The sequence below is a fragment of the Callithrix jacchus genome, chromosome 2 (genome assembly GCF_049354715.1).
Source record: "Callithrix jacchus isolate 240 chromosome 2, calJac240_pri, whole genome shotgun sequence".
NCBI classification, from domain to species: Eukaryota; Metazoa; Chordata; class Mammalia; order Primates; family Cebidae; genus Callithrix; species Callithrix jacchus.
The window spans coordinates 153480736-153500142 of record NC_133503.1 but is presented as its reverse complement, the minus strand read 5'-3'; the positions used below and the strand labels follow the sequence as shown (position 1 = coordinate 153500142).

General features: G+C 39.2%; 1 long non-coding RNA gene across 2 annotated transcripts in view; it reads right to left on the bottom strand.

Annotated features, from left to right (window-relative positions):
* Window positions 1–19407, bottom strand: part of LOC118151545 (uncharacterized) — a 75288-nt gene that overhangs the window by 31054 nt on the left and 24827 nt on the right. The window contains exon 4 of one of the 2 annotated variants that reach the window (XR_004739912.3): window positions 8380–13801. The exons of the other annotated variant lie outside the window; for it this stretch is intronic. This is a non-coding gene — a long non-coding RNA (uncharacterized LOC118151545). Of the gene's footprint in view, window positions 1–8379; window positions 13802–19407 lie in introns of those variants that run through there. 2 annotated transcript variants of the gene reach the window in all.

The following is a 19407-nucleotide window of genomic DNA, read 5'->3' as shown; positions in this document are numbered from 1 at the left end:
TTGCTTGTAAATACTGTTTTAACACAGCATTCATACTGGGAAAACATGGAGTAATCTTACTTACTTATTACTCCATGTTTTCCCAGTATGAATGCTCTGATAGGGATAAGCCTTTCAATTTCTAGCCATTTCTCATGATGCTTCTACAAAAAACCATCACAAAAGAAAAACAAACAACTATTAAAATGCTAAAAAATGTCAAGATTAACAAAAATTTTAAGAGATTAAACAGAAAAGAAAAAGCAAAAAATAAAATATAAGGTACAAAGAAAATAATGAAAAGGTGCTATCCACATGCATCAAGCAACCTCAGTATTCTTTAGTTAAGTGAAGAGAGGGAAGAATTTTATTTGAAACCAGAAAATGGAAAGAAATGAGTCAAAGGGAGAAAAAACACTGGACAGCCAAATTTCGCTGGCTCCATACTACCTGAACTGTCTTCTGAAGCATTCCTTTTATTTATCCACTGAAACATTGTCCGAAACGTTATCTTATAGAACATTTCTTAATATCCAAGATTTTGGAGACTGCTTGCTAAGATAAACGCTGATTTAGAATCCATATGGGAAAATCCTTGAGGAACATAGGAGTGATTGTCTGGGGGATTCTCTTGCCACTTTATCCAAAAGACCCCGAAAATCAAATTCAAAATCCATCCATATCATCTTCGTCTCTAATGAATAATAGAGTATCTAGATTGCAAGTTACTTTTCTCACAGACCCCTGAAAAATAATACATTACCCTAGTTTCTTAGAAACTACTCCACAGTTGAATTCCTCACCCACCTGATGTCTCAGCATTAGGATGGGAAGACTGAAAAAAATCACTCCACTTACCCTAAGGCCAGTGTTTTAGTATTGCAGGGAGGTTCTATCATCCTTTAGTGCTCTTCTTTGAGTGTTGTTGTTGCTGTTATTCTTTTAATTCTCTCTCTCTTTTCCTCTTCCTCCTCCTCCTCCTCTTCTTCCTCCCCCATTACTTTCTCCTTCCATTTCCTCCTACCCCCCATCTTCCTCCTACCCCCTTTCTCCTCTCTCCTCCTCCTCTTTCTTCTTCTAATCTTTCTATGTAGCTTACCCCAAAATCATTCCAGACCCGAGGACACTTAAAGATGTCTTGTTCCCATGGAGAAGAAAAGAATAAGATATGTAAAATCAGGGATATGACCTAATTTTACAAACAGAGTTAAAAGAATTACAGCTTGTGACATAATCTTAAAAACACCATATGTTCCCTCTGTAGTGATTACCCTTAACCAGATGATCTTTGGTTATTCAGGGTTGTATAATAACACTAAATGAATTTTCAAATATCACTGAGGCAGTTTACTGTTTGCCGGTTGAATTTCATTATCTATATGGTTTCTCGGTGCTCCGGCAGTACAATCAGTTGGTGAGTGGTACTTATACAAGATTTCTTGGTCTTATTGGAGTTATCAGCCTGCAGCCTTCAGGAATCAAGGCCTCTTTGCTGGGCATTAACCAGAAGTCTGGGTGGCAAAATATATGGCTCTCGGGTTTGTTGATGCTGGTCTGCACGAACAAGTTGTGTTAGCTCAGGGCCCAGCGGATGATTTTGGTTATGCAATTAGTTTAGCCTTGGTTTCTTCATCAATCAAGCAGTCCTCAAATTTCCTCCTTTTTCTCAGTTTTGTGATTTTTGACATTAGCAGAAGTTAAAAATCCAGGATGGTTGCTAAGCAGTTTCATAAATAAAAACCACATTTATCAAATGAGCTCCAAACTGGGAAATTCAGCAAGAGGATTCCTGGGTGTCCCCAGTCCCAGTCCGCCTAGCATCTCACATGAGTAGGAGGCTGTAATGTCCTCCCAGAGGGAGCTGGATCTAGCCAGTAGGCACAAACATTCTTTTGGTCTTTATAAAACTTTTACTGCAGAAAATGCCCATGGGACAACTCATTGTGAAGTTGAAATTATATGCAAGCCTGAAGACAATTAAATTTCAAAATAAATTCCTTAGAATTGTGTGTGTTTGTTTTTTTGCTAATTTGATGGTAAACATGAAAGCTCAAAGTATCCTGGGGAAAGCTTTATATTTTTCTTTTAGCCACAGATAGGCCAATTACACTTGAAAGAATGCACTTCCAAAGCAAAGTAAAACAAAACAGAACATTTAAAGAGCCACATACCATAGTTTCAGAGATAACTAGATATTGGATCTATAAAGATAGCAATGCATTGCTATTGAGTTTGTCTCTCCCGCTGTCTTCCACACTCCAGGCAGAAGGGCTACAGCAGTGCCTTATCATCCTTGAATTTGTTGAATGAATGGCAGTGTCCAGCAATGCAGAAAACCTCAGGCCCAGAATGATGCTAAGGGGATCTAAAGAGTTTCTTGGGTGAAAATATTGCTGCTACTTGGGAAGATTTGAGAATATGGTGGCTCGAAAAATGTGCATTTGCTCTATAATCTTAGAGATTTTTTTAGAGTAAACTTTTATAAAGGGGAACAAAAATATTTATAATAAGCATGACTGGAAAAATACTGTGAACAGGAAAGATGGTCTTAGATGTTCTCACCTTCTATTTCTGGGAATTCCTACTGTTCACGGTCCTCAGGATCACTCTACCCTTCCCTGTCAAAGCCTGGTTTTAGGAAAGGATCTGGTAAATTCATTCCCCTGAGTTTCAGAAACTGAAACTGTATACTGCAGTAATACATTAAGTCATATTTTAATTGACAGAAAAGGCTTAATATACTGTAATAGTTATTCTGTTATTTTTAAATAAAGATCAACATGTTAACCCAAGGTGGTGAATTTCTAATTGTAGAATTAAAAACATCAGTCAGAGCATGAAAGAAAGCAATTTTGTAAAGGAAATACTTTCTTAAAAAATTAGACTATGTACTTCACCTATTTCACTTGTTTCTAAGGCTTGGTAATTGATCATCCAGTAATGTTTTGGCCTTCTTACATATTAAGAATAGTACAAACAAAGCAAGGGGGTGCCTATCATTAAAATAAGCACTCTCTAATGAACCCATGAGTTTCACTGAGAATCTCTCAGCAGTTTGCTCAGGACCCAGGCTAAACCAGGTACTCAAATACCAATCTCTGTTTTCAAAAATGAAATTAAATTGCTTTTGGCTTTGTTCATAAAAAATAGCCATTCTGCATTCATGGCACTGAATAGATTCCTTTGACAATTAATGTAAGTTTTATATTTTTACAACAATTCCTGGGCTATGTTTTCATGCATATTTCTATTAAATAATTACCTCTTGGAAACCAAAGTGATCTTTTGTACTTTTTAGAGCTGTGTTTATGGATACATTCTCCATGCCTCCCCTTTCTCATTCCTCTTGAAATTGCTTGTATCTAAGCAACTTAAGACCCTGTCATTATATGTTAAATTCATTTTAGCATGTGTCCAGAAATATTTGTGCTATTGATAGAATCAGACTGGCTCTCTGAATACTGAGAGCTGGTCCCATTTCTGCAGATTGTCTCTCTGTGGCTTGCACATGTTGTAGACCTACAAGCTGCCTGGCATATAGAAGCCCACTCTCCTCATTTTGTTTGAGATTCAGAATTCCCAACAGGAAAGTACCATTTCAGTAACCAACCTCAGAGGCTTGTTTTTCTTTTCTTTATAACTTCTTAACCTTTTCATGACTTAGCAGAAAGTATGTAAGGCTCAGGTTAGGTCAACAACAGAGTAAAGGTTAACTACAAGAAAGTGACATGGGAAAGAATCCAACTAGTCCAAACATGGAAACATCAATAGGCAACTTAGACCAACTGTAACATTAGCCATCATCTCAGGTCCACTAGCACTTAATATATTTTGTTAATAGACTCTAAGACTCTTAGAATCTGCTTCTCCCCTTTATTCAGAGTACTGATTTCATTGCTCTTAAAACTTTGCATCTTCTGCTGGGAATAATTCTGTTTTTGGCATCTGGAACAGCTCATAAATTATATCTCTGGAATTTTAGACTACAACAGTGAACAAAATGGTTTCCTATTCCCCTGGGAAGCCCAGGTACGAATAGCTACTTACAGAAGTGATTAAGTGTGGAATTCTGGCTTTAGGCGCAGAACAGCAGTCAGCTCAAGAGCTTTTTAATTTACATCTGGAGTTTTGTTTATTTTGGCTCTATCAATTTCTACATCTGAGCAAAATATAACTAATCTACATCACCAGGAAGAGAGAGATGGGGTCTCCTTCTGTGTGTGAATGAAAGATACCTTCACATGTGGGGTAAAGTCTTGTCCAAACACACTTGATCTCACTTCTCATTTTAACTTCCTGCTCAGGGTTTGTCAGGTTAATTTAACCCTTCCAAATGAGGAATAAAAATTATAATGACATGATATTAAGACCTGTTGGACGGAACAAACAGAAAGATAAGTAATTTTCTTTACTGAAGAGCCATTTATGTATATGCTAAAGTCTACTGTGAATCTTCAAGAGTGAAGGAGCACTTTCCAAAAATATTTGACCTTGGAAGACTTTATTCAAAGTATCTCTAAAAATCTCATGTTCTGCAAGGAACTAAACCACAGTCAAATTTCAGTTGAAAGCCTACTTCAGTCATTCACACTCACCCCAGCACAAATCACAGCCATGACTTTGTTAACGTGGTTGAATTACACGAGCAGTGTTATTTTGGGCCAGATCCATAGCCAGTTGCAATATCCTATTACTAAAAGACAGTCTATGACATAGGGTGTGCACATGTGTTTTTTAAAACGTAAAGCTCAGCTGCTCTACCAAAACGTAGCCAGATGCTGCTTTAAGTGGGTTCCCAATCCCGTTACACCTCACTGGGTGAAAACTCCCAACCAGGGTCTCCAGTTACTTCCTACAAGTGCTTTTAGGCTGGCAACAGGTCCATACCTCCCTGGGACAAAGTTCCCAGAGGGAGGGACAGGCTGCCATCTTTGCTATTTCTAGGCTTGGCTGGTGACACCTCCAGGTTCTGGAAAATCCAAGATGTTTAAGGACTGGAGTGGGCCCCAAGCACACCAGAGCAGTCTTACAGAAAAGTGGCCAGACTGTTAAGTGGGTGCTCACTCCCATATTTCCTCACTGCAGAGGTCCTCCAAGTCTGGGCCCCCAGTCACCCACCTGCAGGAGCTATTGAGCCAGTACCAACTCAGCAACTCCCTGGACAGCACCTCCAAGGGCAACTGAAAGCCTCTCTGCCACTGCCTCTGCAGTGGAAGTTCCCTGGTCACCCTCAGACTAATGAAGGAGCGAAGACCCTAAGTGCCTTATCCACACCTCCAACAAGCTCCAGTCAACCCAATGACAGGAGGCCAGTTTGTCTCCCATAAGTCCCACACCCCCACACAGCTCATCATCAGATAAGAAACCCTTGCCTTGGGCCCACAGCACATCTTGGGCTGACTGCACTAAGCGATTGCTGACCTGCATTTCTCTGGGGTGGAGCCGGCAGGAGTCAAGCAAATGACCTTTGGCCACAACTACTACTAAGATCTCTTCCTCCTCTGCCTGTAAGCTGGGGAAGGAACATAAACACTGACATGGTCCCAGAGCTGCAGTGGGCAGCCCAGGAGTGCCAAGTCATAAGCTATAGCTAGCACTCAAGGAGAGGAACCCACACTTTCAGAGAACTGAGAGGGAATGTGGCTGCAACTGTGAGGAAACATAGGGGAGCCGTACAGCCAAGCAAGAGTCTACCAGCTGACCGATAATCCTAAGTGTCACCTGCTGGGTCACATCTCAAAGCCTCAACAACAAAAATACCTCACTAACATACTCCCTTCTGAAACCAGAAACAAGTAGTGAGCTTCAAATAAAGACCTCATCCCAGTGAAAACATCCAGAAAAGAAGCCTATTGATGGCACTCAATCTACACAGCAGTTAAAGGAACACCCACATGCAGAGATGAGAAAGAACCAATGCAAGAACTATGGTAACTCAAATGGCCAGAGTGTCATAGGTCCTCCAAATGACTACACCAGTTCTCCAAGCAGATTCTTAATCAGGCTAGACTAGCTGGAATGAAATAGAATTCAGAATATGGATAGGAATAAAGATCATTTAGATTTGGGAGGATGGCAAAAGCCAATCCAAGGAAAATGAGAATCACTTTAAAGTGATATAGGAGCTGAAAGACGAAATAGCCAGCATAAAAAAAAAGATGCTAATGGGTCTGACAGAGCAGAATAACACAATACAAGAATTTCACAATGCAATCACAAGAATTAACAGTAGAATACAACAAGCTAAGGAAAGAATCTCAGAACTTGAAGACTGGTTCTCTGAAGTAAGACAATCAGACAAAAATAAAGAAATGAAGAATAAAAAGGAATGAACAAAACCTCCAAGAAGTAGGGGATCATAAACAGATCATTCTATGAATCATTGGCATCCCTGAAAAGGAGGGGGAAAAGACAACTTGGAAAATATATTTTGGGGTATCATCCATGAAAACTTCTACAACCTTGCTAGGGAGGCCAACAGTCAAATTCAGAAAATACAGAGAACTCTTGAAAGATTCTACATGAGATCATCCCTAAGACACATAATCAGATTTTCCAAGTTGAAATGAAAGAAAGAATGTTAAAGGCAGCTAGGGAGAAATGGCAGGTCATCCACAAAGGGATCCCCATCAGGCTAACAGTGGACCTCTCAGCTAGAACACTACAAGCAAGAAAAGACTTAGGGCCTATATTCAACATTCTTAAAGAAAAAATATCTTCAACCAAGAGTTTCAGATCCAGCCAAATTAAGCTTCCTAAGTGAAAGGGAAATAAGATCCTAATCAAATAAACAACTGTTGAAGAACTTCATTACCACCAGACATGCCTTACAAGAGATCTTGAAAGGAGTAGGCTGGGTGTGGTGGCTCATGCCTATAATCCCAGTACTGTGGGAGGCTGAATCGGGCAGAAAAGGAGGTCAGGAGTTTGAGACCAGCTGACCAACATGGTGAAACCCCAATTCTACTAAAAATACAAAAATTAGCTGGCTGTGATGTCACATGCCTGTAATCCTAGTTACTTGGGAGTCTGAGGCAGGAGAATCGCTTGAACCCGGGAGGTGGAAGTTGTGGTGAGCTGAGAATGTACCATTGCACTCTAGACTGGGCAACAGAGCAAGACTCTGTCTAAAAAAAAGAAAGAAAGAAAGAAGCACCAAATACAGAAAGGAAAGACTGCTACCAGCTAATACAAATCATACTTAAATACACAGACCAGTGTCACTGTAAAGCAACCACACAAACAAGCCAACATAATAAGCAGCTAATAGCACAATGACAGGATCCAATCCACACATATAAATACTAACCTTGAATGTAAATCGCTAAACACTCCACTTAAAAGGCACAGAGTAACAAGCTGGATTAAAAAAAAAAAAAGCAAGCCCCAGTGGTATGTTGTCTTCAAGAGACCTGTATTGCATGTAATGACACTCACAAACTCAAAACAAAGGGATGAAAAAAATTCTACCAAGCAAATGGAAAACACAAAATAGCAAGAGTTATAATCCTAATTTCAGACAAAACAGATATCAAACCAACAGAGATAAAAAAAAAAAAAAGACAAGGAAGGGCATTAAATAATGGTAAAGTGTTCAATCCAACAAGACCTAACTCTCCTGAATATGTATGCATCCAACACAGGAACACCCAGATTCATAATAAAGGTTCTTAGAGTCCTACAAAATAACATAGACTCCCATACGATAATAGTGAGAGACTTCACTATTATTGTTATTACTCACTACATTCCACTGACAGTATTAGGCAGAAAATTGAGGCAGAAAATCAACAAAGATATTCATGACCTAAACTCAGTATTGGACCAAATGGATCTGATAGACCTTTACTGAAGTCTCTACTCCAAAACAACAGAATATGCATTCTTCTCATTGCCACATGGCACATACTCTAAAATTGATCACATAATTGGACATAAAACAATCCTCAGCAAATGTAAAAGAATGAAATTAGACCAAACACCCTCTTGGACCACAGCACAATAAAAATAGAAGTCAATACAACGAAAATTACTCAAAACCATATGATTATATTAAACAACAGTTTCCTGAATTACTTTTGGGTATATAATGAAATTAAGGCAGAAATCCAGAAGTTCTTTGAAAATAACAAAAACAAAGATACAACATGCCAGAATCTCTTAGACACAGTTAAGGCAGTGTTAATAGGGAAATTCATCATACTAAATGCCTACATCAAAATGTTAGAAAGATCTCAGATTAACAACCTAACTTTACAACTGAAAGAATTAGAGAACAAGAACAAATCAATCCCAAAGCTAGCAGAAGACAAGAAGTAACAATAATCAGAACTGAACTAAAGGAAATCAGGTCACACAAAAAAATTCTAAAGATCAACAAATCCAGGAGTTGGTGCTTTGAAAAGCTTAATAAAATAGGCCAATAGCTGGACTAATTTAGAGGAAAAGGGAGAAGATCTAAATAAACACAACTAGAAATGACAAAAGGAATGTTACTACTGACTCCACAGAAATAAAAACAACCATGACCATGAATGCCTCTACACACAAATTAGAAAAATTAGATGAGATGGGTAAATTTCTGGACACATAAGCCCTCCCAAGACTGAGCCAGGAAGGAATTGATTTCCTGAAAAGACCAATAATGAGCTCCAAAATTGAATCAGTAATAAATAAGCTACCAACCAAAAAAAGCCCAGGATCTGATGAATTCACAGCTGAATTCTACCAGATGTACAAAGAAGATCTGGTACCATTCCTACAGAAACTATTCCAAAAAATTGAGGAGGAGGGACTTCTCAGCTTATTCTGTGAGGCCAGTGTCATATTGATACCAAAATCTGGCAAAGACACAACAACAAAAAAGAAAATTCTGGCCAATATCCTTGATGAACATTGATGTAAAAATCCTCAACAAAATACTTGCAAACCAAATCTAGCTGCACATCAAAAAGCTAATCCACCATAATCAAGTAGAGGCTTCATCCCTAGGATGCAATGTTGGTTCAACATGTGCAAATCAATAAATGTGATTCATCACATAAACAGAACTAAAGACAAAACCCACATGATTATTAGCCTTTTAACAAAAGTCAACATTCCTTCATGTTAAAAAAAAAACTCTCAGTAAACTAGGTGTTGAAAAAACATACCTCAACATAATAAGAGCCATCTATGACAAATCCAGAACCAATATTATACGGAATGGACAAAAGCCTAAAGCATTCCTCTTGAAAACTGGCACAAGACAAGGATGCCCTCTTTTACCACTTCTACTTAACATAGTATTGAAGTCCTAGCCAGAGCAATCAAGCAAGAGAAAGAAATAGAGCATATCCAAATAGGAAGAGAGGAAGTCAAACTATCTCTCTTTGTAGATGACATGATTCTATATTGAGAAAACTCCATAGTCTCAGCCCAAAACTCCTTCAGCTGATAAACACCTTCAGCAAATTTCAGGATACGAAATCAATGTGCAAAAGTCACTGGCATTTCTATATACCAGTAATAAGCAAACTGAGAGCCAAATCAGACAGGTAATCCCATTTACTATTGCCAAAAACAAAATAAAATACCTAGGAATACAGCTAACCAGCGAGGTGAAAGATCTCTACAATGAGAATTAAAAAACACTGCTCAAAGAAATCAGAGAAGACACTAACAAATGGAAAAACATTCCATGCTCATGAATAGGAAGTGACAATATCATTAAAATAGTTATATTACTCAAGCAAATTTACAGATTCACTGCTATTCCTTTCAAACTACCAGTGAAATTCTTTACATAACTAGAAAAAATTATTTTAAAATTTATATATATATATGAACCCAAATTGCCAAGGCAATCCTAAACAAAAAGAACAAAGCTGGAGAAATCAGATTACCTGACTTCAAACTACACTACAAGGCTACAGTGACTAAAACAGCATGGTACTTGTACAAAAACAGGTACAGAGACCAATGGAACAAAATAGAGAGCTCAGAAATAGGGCTGCCCATCTATGACCATCTAATCTTTGACAAAGCTGACAAAAACAAGCAACGGGGAAAAGACTCCCCAGGATAACTGGCTAGCCATATGCAGAAGATGGAAGCTGGACCCCATTCTTACACCATATACAAAAATAAACTCAAGATGTATTAAAGACTTAAATGTGAAACCCCAAACTATAAAAACCCTGAAGACAACCTAGGCAATATCATCCTGGACCTAAGCATGGGCAAAGATTTCATGACAAAGACACCAAAAGCAATTGCAACAAAAGCAAAAATTAAAAAATGGCATCTAACTAAACTTAAGAGCTTCTAAATAGCAAAAGAAAGTATCAACAGTAAACAACAGACAACCTACATAATGGGAGAAAAATTTTGCAAACTACGCATCTGACAAAGGTCTAATGTCCAGCAACTATAAGGTACTTAAATTTCACCTTCTGGGTTCAAGCAATTCTCCTGCCTCAGTTTCCTGAGAAGCTGGGACTACAGGTGCCCACCACTACGTCCGGCTAATTTTTATATTCTTATTAGAGCAGGGTTTCACCATGTTGGTCTGACTGGTCTTGAACTCCTGACCTCAAGTGATCTACTTGCCTCAGCCTCCCAAAGTGCTAGGATTACAGGCATGAGCCATTGCACCCGGCCAAAATTGGCCACGTTTTATAGGACAACAAGATGTGTCTAGAGGGACTGGATTCTGGAACAGCTCCAAATGCAAAGACACATCACCTGCCCCAACAATTCTTCCCCTGTTTCTTATCCCCACCACAAGGTTTCCTGAGAAAAACAGCAGTAGGGGAGTGACTGATAAGCAGGAACCAATTGCATAACTCTGCACATTCTGGGGCCCCCAAAAAATTTAATTCAAAAGTAAACCAAAAAAATCTGATTCTTCAGCCAATCTCCACCTAGCTCAACTACTGACAAAGTCAAGTAGTCAGCAGCTTGAGATGATGGAACGGAGGGAATTCATGTAATATGAGCTTTTCAGCTCTTAATTTGTATCTAGTGTATCTTGACAATGAAGTGGGGATTATGTCATCTGGTCTTAAGATCAAGTCATTAATTTAGCATAGAACAGAAGAGAGGGGTGATGGTGAATTTCAATAATCACTGCTAAAGCATAAGCAAAAATTAAATTTATTCCATTCCTGTTCCTATCCCAGATTCTCTCTACCTGCTCCTTGGCAAACAGCATTCTGTCCAATCACCCACTTTAAAAACAAAGAACATGGTAGTCCCATTCTTATCAGTTTTCAGCTTTGCATAGGCCAGGAGAAATCGTTTGAAACTCAGGCTGCAAGAAAAGGGCAACTGGTATCTCTGACCCACCCATATTAAATCGCAACTTGACTTAACCAGGGCTTCTAGGGCAGAACAATTATAAATAGTTCATCCACAAGCTGGAGAAAAAGCAGCTCCACCTTCGTCTTCTTTTGTGGGTCATTTTCAGGCAGTGCAGTCTTGCTCATAGATCAGTTCTTCTAGCTGGCCCAACAAAATAATTCAGGAGGCCATGGTGGGCAAATATTTCAATGTGTCAATGAACTGCATCCAAGAACTAGGATTTGGCAACTCACACATCTATAGAAGATCAAAGAAAGGGACATACACTTTTCCTCATTCACCTTGATCTACGAAAGAGTCAGAACATCATTCTAAAAAGTCTGTGACAGAGTCGTCAAATTCACAGAGCTAGAAAACAGAGTGGTGTTTGCCAGGGACTGAGGAAGCCCCCTTTCAGCCCATGAGAGAAACATACAGGTTTGTAAATATTCAGGTCTGTCTTAGAGGGGAGAGGAGGATAAAGAGATCTAAGCAATCTGAGTAACAATAATAAAACTAAATATGACATGAAAAGTCTGTACCAGGCATCGTGCTATCATTTTCTTCTGTCATTTATTCAACCCAGGACAGAGCAGACACCTACTGGTCTGATTTTAGGAAGAATTCCTACGTAACACCTGAAGTCCTAACCAGTGAGCCCGATTTCCCTGCTTTAGGGTTCACAGATGTGTGCTGGTCCACTGGTTGTGAAACAGATATTAATGCCCTTGAAGCTCAGTTTTAAAAATATGTGAAGTATAAGGGTCCTATTTAAGAAATAAAATTTTCTCCTATTCCTAAGAGTGAGTCCACAGACCCTTGTTCGAGAAACGCTGACTAAAAATATTGAAGACTTCCTTCCTGAAAGTCATGCAATAGTAAATCAACACTGCAGAATAGAAATGTTGTCTAAGTGACAAAAAAAAAAAAAAAATTATCATCATAACAAAAATGCTAGGCCAGGTGTGGTGGCTCACACCTTTAAATATCAGCTCTTTGGGAGGCCAAGGCAGACAGAACCTGAGGTCAGGAGTTCAAGACAAGCCTGGCCATCATGATGAAACACTGTCTCTTCTAAAGATACAAAAGATTAGCTGGTGTGGTGGCGTGAGCCTGCGTTCCAGCTGCTCAGGAGGCTGATGCAGGAGAATCGCTTGAACTGGGGAGGCAGAGGTTGCAGTGAGCCGAGATTGCACTGTTGCACTCCAGCCTGGGCAACAGAGCGAGACCCTATACAAATAAAATAAAATCTAAATTAAAGAATGTTTAATTTTCTCATAGTTCATAGAGACCCTCCCCTTCCAAAAATATGACGAGAGATCTCTGTTTGAGAAATACTTCTCTTAGAAAGTTTTGGGAGCCTCTGACAGCCATGGTTGATGGGTGGTGGGGAGTGAGGGAGAGAGTAGGGAAGCAGGAAAAAAATTCAGTGTTTTGGTGGTGGAGATTCTAAATCAAAAACATTTTAAAAAATGGATTTACTTCCTGAAAAGGGAAATAGGGCTAGGAAATAAATATATGTACACATGGAGGGAGAAATAATGTTTAAGGAGTTTATTTTCAGTAGATAGTAGGTGGCTTGATTGAGCACATTCAGCTACTTTGGAAAATGGCACCTAGTGAAAATATTGTTCAGCAACAAGACTTGGGTGTTTGTCTCCATTTCAGCACCCCCATTCTTCTCAAGCAATTTGATTTGGGGTCACTTGTTTCGGAGATTTAGGCAACACTTTCATGCGAATATTTATATGGGCAGATTTTGTTCTCCGCTGGGGCTGTACAGCTGCCAGCCATTTATTGCCTGCTTGGTACAAGGGCAGGTTTTTTGTTTTGTTTTCTTCCCTTTCCCCTCTATGGTTCCTACAATAGAAATAATCATTTTTGAAAATGGAAAGGAACCCACTCCCTTTTCATAATCTCAGCTACAGATCTGCTTTTGATTCTGCATGCTTCACTTTGTTCCCTGAAGGATAATTTGGAGATTTCAGTAATTAACCCAAGACTCATAGGAGGCAGTCTTTCGGAGGCTGGTAATTTTGCTGTGGTGGAGTCGGCTGCTGTCAAGCATTAACTTCTTAATAATGAAGCCTTTCAGACCCTCCGCTATTGGCACAATGATGCACTTGAAGCTAGTGGCTTGGCGGAGTGTAAGCGGGCCACTTCTATTCTTTCCTTGGACAAAATAGTCCTCTTGATCTCTGGGTTGGAGCTATTTTTAGTTTAGTTCAGTTCTTTTTTGCTTTTTAACTTGGTGGGCAAGTCTTTCACTTATATTTTGATCCACTGCTTAATCTGTTGCCTTTTTTCAAAAAGACCTGCAAAAAGGCACCCTTCCCAATATCCAGCAGCTAGTCCCCCCTTTCAGTATATTTAGAATCCTCTTTTTAGAAGAGCTGTGACTCAACTCCTGCATTAAATGGGACCTTGCTCCTCTGAGCCCAGTACACTTCCTTCTATTAACATGGTAATGTCTCTGGTGCAGCGCTGGGGACAATCACACCTGCAATTAAAAACCAAATTAGGATGTATCTTTTCTTGGCAAACAGGATCCACAGAAATTCAAAGACAGCTGCTACCCCTCCCCTCCCATTTCCACTCATCTTTTAATTCCCTCTTTTAAGCTTTGAGCACAGAAAGGAACTAGAAATTTCTAGTTGTTATTTGATGAGTCAGTATTTTAACTGATTTGGCAAATACCGAGGGCTTACCATGGAACAGACTTTTTATCAACTTGAGATAAACAGAGCCATTTTATCAACTTGTCATTGTAGGTTCTGTGGCTAGGACCTATGTGCTTTGAAAAGGATTATGAAAATACAAGACCTAATATAGTTGTATTATATATAGCAATTATACACATACATATATAACAACCCCATAAACACACAATTAATAAACAGTTAACTAAATGTCAACCAGCAGCATTCTATCAACCTAGTTAATTATAGACCTTAAAACAAAATCCTGATACATTTGCAAGGAATTTATAGGTAGATTTTCCAAAGATTTCCAAATGTTCTCCTTATAAATGAAATTAGCTTTTTTATAATCAAATAATTCCAAAAACATGTTTTATTTAAAATTTGTAAACATTCTTTTTATGCCAGAAATTACAGTTCATGTGAGATGTATATTGTCAAAATGCTTCATTTGAGAAGAGCCTCTGAAGGCTTTAAACAGCCCAGTGAGAGCAGATGAGGGGAGTTCATGGAAGTAGATGCTTCCAATTCTGGGTGAACAGACAAGGCTACACATAATGCTGGAAGCCTAGTCAAGAAGATACAAAGGATGTGTGTCAGGGACCTGCTGCATTCCTGTTAATACTCAGCTATTAATACTTTTACAGAGCAAACATTGTTCCCAGGTAGGTCTTACTATTATCTCTGCAACTGATGTCCCTTGGAATATTTGAAGACAATTCTCACATCAACTCAAAAGTCCTTTCTTGGCCAGGCATGGTGGCTCATGCTTGTAATCTCAGAACTTTGGGAGATCGAGCCTGGTGGATCACCTGAGGACAGGAGTTGGAGACCAGCATGGCCAACAGGGCGAAACCTCGTCTTTACTAAAAATACAAAAACTTAGCTGGTTGTGGTGGCAGGCACCTGTAATCCTAGCTACTCAGGAGGCTGAGGCAGGAGAATCACTTGAACCTGGGAGGCTGAGGTTGCAGTGAACAGAGATTATGCCATTGCACTCCAGCCTGGGCAACAAGAGTGAGACTCTATCTCAAAATAAAGTCCATTCTTTTCTGTTTCCTGTAGAATATTCTGGTCACTTTCTTTTGCTCATTCCTCAGTTTTGGGTGCCCCCAAAAGGAAAACGCCATATTCCAGGTGTGGTTTAATGAGTACAAAGTAAGTGGGAGTCTTGCTGTTACATTAGAGTTTTATTCTTATATTAACTCAGCTTCATCACGTTTTGATGCATATCGGGGTTGTCCTCAACCAAAACACAGTAGTCTATGGGTCCTCTTCACATCAGTGATGCCAAGTGGATGACCTTCAACCAGTCCTTGTGAAGATGGCTTTCTAAATGTCTTTGCATTTATGCTTGTTAAATACAGTTTTAGAATTGCTCCCTTCAAAACAAACCCCATAATCAAAACCCTGATTTTGTCATCAAGTTTAGGTATTATTCTTCCCAGCCTTGTGCCCTCTTAAAGTTGACAAGCTGGCTGTCTGTGTTGGAGAGGACAGAGGTGAGCAAGCATAGAACGGGGGACTGCGCCTCAGAGATTACTGTGAAATTATGTTTGCCTTTGTGGTTAACGTGTTTCATTGCCTACAAAAATTCAACAAAGGAATCGTTCTCTATTTTGTCAATAGAGACACCACAGATTATTCTTTAATGCTTCACTAAAATAATGGTATTCTGATTTTCAACAAACATACAGGCAGGAGTAGTGCTTCTGTAGTTTCTATTTGCAACTTCATATTATATGTCACATGTTAACATGATAACACCCAGGATTCGTATATACTAACTCATCACGGCATTTCTTGTAGGAACAAGCCTCTGAGTCTAGGATGATGAAGTTAAATTTATATGAGACCAAAAAAGGAGTAAAAATAATGGCTCTGCACCAGTTGTGGCATAGCTATAAGGTTGGATGGGACCTGGATAGGTCATTTCATCCTCCCTCTACCCCTATTAAGTCATGCTACTAACCTGTCTTAATTTTCCTTAGGTCTTCCTTTGTCTATCTTTTTCAAAATTTTGCATAAACCATGTTTTCTGAGTTACCATACACATTCTAATTTTTGAAGGTTTAGGGACAGTGTCTGATTCAATGTTCCTTGTCTGGCTTTGGCTAGATTTAAAGTTCTTGGATCTCTGATAAGTACTTAATGGCCCTGGGGACACGAAAAGAAGAGTGAGCCTTGCTCTGAATTAAAGGCTCAGAAACCCAGGGAAGGCGCCACATTCCCTGGCTGTGTTAATTAGCCATGCCTGTTGCTAGTAAGTCTCTGGAGATATTTTACTAGGATCACAGAAGCAATTTGCAATGCCCAGAGTGGGGGAAAAAAACAACACTCAAGCTTTATAAATCTCATAGAAAAGACCTTTGCCTTCTCCAAAGAATCATTCTCCTTATATTTAACATTATTTTTTTGAAATCAGAACAAGGGAACATAGATATCAAACTTCTGTAATTCAAAGTGAATTATGGAAATGCATTTCTCTTTCCCCACTTGTGTAATTCAATTCAGTGTTCTTACTCTGCAACAAAACCCTCACTATTAATAGCTGAAAGCATGAGTTTATAATCATTTTTAAAAATTCTATGGATCTCATCCATGGAATTTATTTGCTCTTCAATACTATCTTTCCCTCCAGGGACTCATTACTCATTTACACATCTAGAAAGTAAATAGTGTGCCATTAACTAGAGAAAAATGCAGCCTCCAATTCATGGCACCAGGATATGGGTTTTTTTTTTTTAAACAAGACAAGCATTTGGAAACAGAATACTTTAAAAGGAAAAGATCAGAACTTGTTTTTCAATGAGTTGAGAACAACAGGCACTATTGTAGCCCAAAGCAAGGGTCTTAAAAACAGTTCAGGGTAAAAAACCCGCAACAGACTATTACATATAAGCTGAAGATTTAGATGAAATATTTTTAAGTTCTAAATGGATTTCAATTTCTATCTTAATGTGATTATCTATTTGCAAATTTAATCTTGACTTTTAAAAAAAGACTTCGGGTTCTGATAAAATTGAAAACATTGGTAGTAATTATTTTAACTAGAAATGGGGACATATTTTCATAGCAGCTATTGATCTGTGGCCTAATTGGCACCATAGGGAAAATTCTTCCCAGTATTCTCTGGGTTGGGGAGAATGGTTCACTATCTGATTTCATCAAAAGACTATAAGCAACATAGTGAGACCTTGTCTCTTAAAAAGAAAAGACTGTGGATCGAGCTCATCATAAAAGGGCAGCATGAATCCTGTGTGTGTATGACACCTATATCAAAGGACAGGCATTCCTGACTTATAACCATTAATCTTGTAAGTGTCTCAGGAGTGAAAAGAATTGATTTCTTCCTATGTTTGGTTGGTTATGCTGGGTTTCCCTGGAGACGAGGCTGGAGAAGAACTACATAAGCTGTCAGCTCTTTTTTATCATAGAGAACTGGACATAATCTTAATATTAATAATATCTGACATTCATAAATCTTTTATTTTGTGCTTGGTATAATTGTTGACACTTCACATATATGAATACATTGATTTCTAACAACAATGTCTGGAGGGTACCTTAGCATTCCTGTTTTACAGAGGAGGAAACTGAGAGTCAAAGAAGGTAAGCTATTTCCAAAGCGCAAGCAATTAGTTGGCTTGAGCTCATGTGGTTTAGCTCTAGAGTGGCATTAGCCAAAAGTCATGTAACGTGAGATACGTATATAATTTTAAATTATCTCATAGCCACATTAAAAAAAATTAAACTGAAATGTATGGAATTAATTTTAATAATATGTTTTCTCTAGCTCAATATAGTCTAAATATTATCATTTCAACATGTAAAATGTAAAAATAATTAATGAGATATTTTACATTTTAAAATTCTTTTTAAACAAAGTCTTTGAAATCCACTGTGTGGTTTACACTTCCAGCACATCAGCTTGGATTAGCCACGTTCCAAGTGCTGGATGTCACATGTGGCTCAGGCCTACCAATCTTGAGTCAACAACTAAATGTCTCTTCCTCTGCAGTCACTCCCCTCTTTGGTTGGAGGCAGCTTCTAAGTCCAGAATGGAAGTAGAGTAGGGGATTAGGGGGCAGTTTTTGGGAGAACTGGAAGCAGTAGAGCCCTTCCATCCCATTGGTGCCTTTGTGTATATTAGAGTAAGGGCCAGCTCTGCAATGACACAGTCCTTTGGGTTGACAGATGCTTGGGTGGATGGCAGCCCTCACTCGCCCCATAGGCAACAAGCTCCACAGCCACACACCACCACCCTGCCTGTGACCTCGAACACTCAGTGGCCTCCTTGCAAGGACTGGACGAATGAAAAAGTCTTCCTGGACTGGCAGTTCTTGGGTGTGGGTAGAGTGGGGCTAGGTGTTCATGTCAGGGAGAGAAGTGAGAGTGCAGCCTTCTGGGAGGCGTCATGGGGTGACTGTGCTGCTGGGAGACTGCTGCCAGCCAGAATGATGTGAGGTGTCCTCACCACTGTCCGGCACATAAAATGCAGAGGCCTTCTGCAGTCCTCAGCTCCCTTGCCATCGCGACTTATATGTGTTTTCTGTGTTTCTGTTGTTTCTGAAGGCAGTCTGCTCTGGGGTTACAGGCTCAGTCTCTCTTGCATTTTGTTTCCTTTTCCATAATTACAAACTCATTGCTCACTAGATTGTAATAGATGATTGTAGTTGTAGATTGTTGGCGGTTTTCCCTGTTGTTCGATGTCTTTCCTCTGAAAGGAGAGGGTTGCAGGGCAGCTAATGCTCTAATAAACCAGGTAGGCTTTAGAAGACAGGGATCTGGCAGTGGCCAGGGGACCAGGGTGGTCTCCCTAGTGTCCTGGGCAGCCCAGGGTTGACTAGTAGGGGCCAGGCATCACAGGAGTGTCAATGGGGATCCTTCCGGTCATAGAGCGGGACCTTCCCTTACAGGGCAGTCTGCTACTGCTTACCCAATACGCACACATTCCCACTCTACTCTGAAGTTATTTCAGAAAATTCATTCCAAGCCCTCACCTCCTCAGTCACTCAGTGTTATAGATGGAGGGAGGGAATAGGAAGGAAAAGAGGATGAGGGAACAGATGAGTTCATAAACACTTCTGTATTTGCACCTTACAGAAAGCATTTCCCATAGAAATTATGTCACAGAAAGAAAAACATCTAAATTGCTGGTACATTTAAACTATTATTATAAGTACTTTGAAAAAAAAATGATGTAACAATGTCTACTAATACTGAACTCCTACATACCCAATGACCCTGCGATTCTACTCCCAGGTACCTACCCAATAGGGTTGTGTATATATGTTTGTCAAAAGACACGTACAAAATTTTCATGGTGTTGTTTATCATAGTAAAAATGTAGAAACAACCCAAATATCATCTGCAGGAGGATGGTTAAAAAAGTTATGTGTAGTCA